Below are 6,000 nucleotides of genomic sequence, written 5' to 3' on the forward strand. Positions count from 1 at the left end.
ATGGTTAAATTGTGGTTACCATGGTTTAACTATGGTAACCATGTTTTTTTTTGTTTTATTTGTAGTAAAACCATAGTTAATTTTGTAAATGGATAGTTAACCCTGTGTCTTTCTAAACATTTCACACACTGTACAATCTTAAACCTGGGGTAAATGTTCTTATTTGCATATCTGCATTACATTACATTTAGTAATTTAGCAGATGCTTTTATCCGAAGCTACTTACAAATGAGGACAAAAGAAGCAATCAAAACCAACAAAATGTTAAGTTCTGTGATAAGTATCGCTTAATCTTAAGCAGTACACGTATAAGGCTAAGGGGTTTTATTTTTTTTAAATAAAAAGAATAAAGAATGTAAAGGACTGTTATTCAGTTTGTCCTGAATGGACTTTTTTACAAAGGTAAGAATTAAATGGCCCTTTCTTCTGTCCAACTGATGCGTTTTCCAGCACTTTTTGCCATTTTCTCCTCAAACACTAAAACTACTGTTTATACAAAACGTGTATAAAAGTTTTGCATAAACATCAACCAACCAATCAAAATGATGTGCATTTCCCATGCAATTTCCTTCCCCTGAAAACTGTCTGTAAGCTCGCATTAATTTTTGAGGTCAATGTCAACATATCAAATATAGAACCGAGACCCCTGCTTTATATTTATTCAATAATGCGCTACACTCAGATATGGGTCGAAAAAACAGCACCACCTATTTATTAAGCATCTTGTTTGTGTGTCTACATTGCACATTCAAACATGCACACTGATAACAGTGGTGGCTCAGGATTTGGGGGTTTGTGCTGTGCTTGGAAATTTTACACTGAGGCCAGGTGACAGAGGTGTGCAGACAGCTGTAGGGGGCTGGCGTTATCGAGGCGCAGGTGTACCATGTCTGGCCTTGAGAGCGAGGTAGAATCTGCCCATATCCCAGAGGGGCTCGTCCCCACTTCCTCATTCAATCTCCGCTGACTCTAATATCCCCATATACTCTCATCTGCAATGCACAGGCACTGCATGCTATTGAAAAAATCATACGGATAGTCATATAGATATGCATCTGTCCATATATTTTATACATCTGTCAGGAATCTGCAGCAGCGCATTAGATTATCAGTATGGGCATTTCACAATCACAGCACGTTTTAGGAGCAGAAGACAGATGCTCAAACACAAAAAAGAATTCCTCCTTGATATGTATCACAGCAGACAATGTGTTTTTTGAATGCAATCAGTGTTTATCCTAGTGTACCTGTCAAGGCTCCTTTCCTGCCTGGAGGCCATTTGCAAGCCACACTTCCACTTTCATCCCCCAGCTGCCGGGCGAGCGTGCAGCTAATCCCAAAAGACCAGCTGCAACGTTCCGGGAAAATCACTGGGCTTACCTGATCTAGCACTGAATTAATCTCCTTCCCCTCTGGGATGGGAACAAAGCACAGTTTGGTCCAGGAGGGACAGTGAGAGCGAGGAGGGAGGTTCCATGCACGTCCTCGGCATTGCACAACGCTTACACCCCCTCCCAGCTGGTGCTGCCTATGCCACCATGTATCACATCTCCCAAAAAATGCTGCTTTTAGCTATTTTGCTCCTCTTTATTATTATTATAATTTGTTTTTTTTTTTTTTGAGGAAGCTCGCTCTTTAAGGGGAACAGAATGAGCAATTTTAGTTTACTGTGGAAAAATAGCATAAAATGTTATCTCACTGTGGTATATTGATGAGAACTACCTCAGTATAATAATTACCTGAATCCTTCACTTCATTGTGGGATCAGATCGCCTTCTAAGTACAAAGCTGCCAGCATGATGATGCCTTTAGAGATATTTCATATCAGAAGTTATTTTATGGACAGTAGCAGAGACATGATGAGAGGGAAAGTATGAATAACAGTCATTTATTTGTTAAAAAAATAAATAAAATTGCCAGGGAATTGTGCTGACGAAGAAAATGAAGAAAAGCAAGACAAGTCTTCATGATTTGGAATGCCCCTGTCTGAAAGTTTGCAGGTCAGGAAAATTAAGTTTGTCATGTAGACAGCAAGAAATTTGTTTAATTTATCATTTTTTTTAGCTAGCATTTAGCATTTTATTTGTTTTTCGGAACTTTCTACTTTTCATCTATGATCAAAATAATAATAGATGTTTCGCAAGCATATTAAAATGATTTCTAAAAAATCTTTTGGGACCTTTGAGGAGGTTACTTTAGCAATATGATATGTTACGGATTACAAGTTGTTACCCTATTTAAAATGTAACAAGTAGTGTAATAAGTAATGTAACTGATTACATTTGATTATTTTTTTTTTCTTCAAAAAATGTTTATTGGCTTTTGTTTGTACATTAAAACAATATAAACAAAGACAAAAAAAAATAAAAATAAAAAATAAATAAATACAAAAAAAATAATAAATAATAAAGACAATAACAAGAAACACATTACAGGACATCTAGAACAAAACTAAACCATAAAAAAAAAATATATATATATATATATATATATACATACATTTCGGTATCACAGTTCACAGCTTTACATTGTGTAGTTTACTTTGCTATTTCAGTCATCCCATGTTGTCTGATCAACTTGGTTACAGTAGTGCAAAAAGGGAGCCCAAATTTTGTAAAAGTCTTTTAGTTTCCCTTTAACGACATAAGTCAGTTTTTCCAATGCAAGGTTGCAGGTCATTTCTTTAAACCACTGACTACAGGAGGGTCCTTGGGTCTCCTTCCATTTTAAAGCAATAGCACGCTTGGCCTGAAGCAAACTGAAATCAATTAGTTTTCGCTTTCTTGCATTCACCTCAAAATTTACTGGGTATATATGAAACAAACAAAATTTAGGTGCAAGAGGAACATTTTCTTCAACCAGTTTACCAATCATAAAAACAATCTCCTTCCAAAATCCTTGAATCTCATTACACTCCCATATACAATGATAAAGGGTACCAATTTCTTGTTTGCATTTTAGACAACTATCTAGAATATTTGGATTAAATTTATGTAGTTTTACTGGGGTAATGTAGGTCCGCATAAGCCATTTATATTGCAGTAATTTATACCTAGTATTGATGCTGTGATTTTGGGCAAATAAACAAGATTCCATCCATTCTTCTTTAGAAATGTCTTCCTGAAGATCATTCTTCCATGCTGTTAAATAAGACAGCGAACTCTCTTTTGATCCCTCTAAAAGTATATTATAAAAGAATGACAGATTGCCCTTGTCCCTTAAATGTTTTAACGTGTGATTTTCTATAATTGACAAAGGGGGTTCTAAATAATTTTTTATTTCAGAGTGTATAAAACTTCTTATTTGTAAATATTTGAAAAAATGTTTCTGAGGAATATCGTATTTTCTCATCAGTTGTTGGAATGACAACATTATACCTTCCTCGTATAAATCTTTTACTTGACTTATTCCTTTATACATCCAGTTTTTAAATCCCTTATCACTTCTCCCCGGCACAAAATTTGTATTACCCCAAATTGGTGACAAACCTGACAATGTAATTGCTTCATCTAAAAACTTGTGAGCTTCATACCATACAGAAATTGTATTCCTAAGAAAAGGATTATGCGTAGTTTTTTTGAGCATTTTAATTGAAGATGAGTAAAGATACATCTGTAATGGAATTATTATTCCATTTTTTTCTATATCTATCCACGCTGGAGTGTCTGTATCTACGAAGTAGTACATAGCAGAGCAAAGCTGAGCAGCCCAATAGTAGAGTTTTATATTTGGTACTTTAAGCCCTCCCCGTTCGTATGGTAGATAGAGTAAGGACAGACGTAACAGAGGATGTTTGTTATTCCATATAAACCTTGTGAATGTTTTCTTGAGTATAGCAAAGAAGGTAGCTGGAAGGGGAAGTGGAATCGACTGGAAAAGGTATAAAAATTTTGGTAGAATTGACATTTTTAAGATACTTATACGTCCAATAGTAGAAATTGGCAAAGCATTCCATCTCTCAAGTGAGTCCATAACTTCCTTTATTAATGGGTCATAATTAATTGGAATAATTTATTTTATATTTGGGGTTATCTTAATTCCTAAATATGTAAAACCTTCAGGGGAGCTGGTGAATTGCCTGGAAGTCAGACAGTTTCTCCTTTCATCCCCATTCAATAATAGCAAGGCACTTTTATTATTATTAACTTTGTAACCTGAAAACTCTCCAAATACAGTTAGTATATTATTGAGTGCTTGAATAGAAGGGTCTAGATTTGTAAGAATCACCACAATATCATCTGCAAACAAAGATAAGCGATGTTCCCTCTCACCTATTGTTATGCCTTTTATTTCAGGACTACTCCGGATTGCCAATGCAAGGGGTTCTACTGCAAATAAAAATAACAGAGGGGACAGTGGACACCCTTGTCCTGTACCTCTACTTAAATGAAAGGGTTTTGAAATTTGGTTATTTGTTATTATTTCTGCCAGTGGATCATTATAAAGTAGCCTAATCCATTTAATATACCCATCACCCAGCCCAAATCTCTTAAGCACCTCAAAAAGGTATCCCCATTCAATCCTGTCAAAGGCTTTTTCCGCGTCCAATGACAGGACCGCATGGTCCTTGGCATTTTGTTTTTTATATAGTATATTTAGGACTCTACGTATGTTATGGAAGGCTTGTCTTCCAGGCACAAATCCATTTTGATCATTCATAATAAGGTTCGGTATAAATGTTTCAATTCTCTTAGCTAGGGCCTTACAGAGAATTTTTGTATCGCATGACATTAAAGATATGGGCCTATAAGATGATTTTTCATTGGCAGGTTTACCTGGCTTTAATATAAGGGTAATTAGTGCTGATCTCAATGATGGGGGTAATATTCCTTTTTCAAATGATTCATTGAACATTTCAAGCAAGTGCGGTAAAAGTTTCCCTGCAAACGTTTTATAAATTTCCATTGGGAGGCCATCAGGTCCAGGGGCTTTTCCACTACCCATGCCCTGTAATGCCTCTGAGAGCTCTCCTATGCTTAGATTTCTCTCTAGTTCACTTCTTGTCCCCTCTGATACTTTAGGAAACTTAAGTTTATCCAGAAAGCTGTCTTGCCTTTTTAAATCGTTGGTAAATTCAGATTTGTACAGATTTTCAAAATACAATTTAAAATTATTATTTATTTCCAACGTGTAGCGATATGGAAGAAATCCATATCAGCTTTTCATTTTTTCTGATGGGCGGAAACCAATGAGGAAATTTAGAATAAAAGAGCGCTAGAAACGGAAGTTGGGGCGCGAGTAAAAAACAAAACACACCTGTAGGTTATTATTGGAGTGGGACACACGCTACCTGAAGCTGAAGGTCGTAATATTCTTTGCTGGAATCTCTGTGCATGCGCTGACTGGGTGCGATCGCCAAAGTGACGGAGAAATTGTTCTACTGCGTCTGCATGGTTCGTTCGCCTGCCTGGTGCAACATAACCCAGCCTGGTTCGTTCGCCTGCCTCAGGTACTAGTGGTGATGTCCATCATCTTTTAACCTCACGCCAAGAGTTTCTAAACTCACGCCAAACTCTCGCCAAGTCTCCAAACTCTTTCTCCGGCCCAGGATTTACGGCCGCTACACAGACTGCTTCACGCAGCCACCACCACACACACACACACACATACACGCTCATTGTACACGCACACACCCATACACAAACACTCGTTTGAAGTGTTTTTTTTTTTTGTGTGTGTTTTTTTTTCCCCCTTCATTTCTTTATTTTGGCTGAAGATTGAACACAAACTGAGTTTGAAAAAAAGAACTGTTTGCCTTAAATATTTTGTTATTTGTCATGTGAGGTAAAGAAAAAAAAACTCTGTGAAAATTTAACTTTGTGTAGTTTATTTTATTTTATTTCTTTGCAAAAATGTTTTCTTAAAATATACATATTTTTGACCAAACCCTTCAATTTCTGACTGTGTGTCATTTAAGCCCTATTCTACATTATTGTGGGTATTTGAAGGAATTTATTTTCGTTTTTTGTGTAACGGTGGTTTGAGTTATCTTCGGGGAAA

Source organism: Carassius carassius, chromosome 19, assembly GCF_963082965.1.
Source record: "Carassius carassius chromosome 19, fCarCar2.1, whole genome shotgun sequence".
NCBI lineage: Eukaryota > Metazoa > Chordata > Actinopteri > Cypriniformes > Cyprinidae > Carassius > Carassius carassius.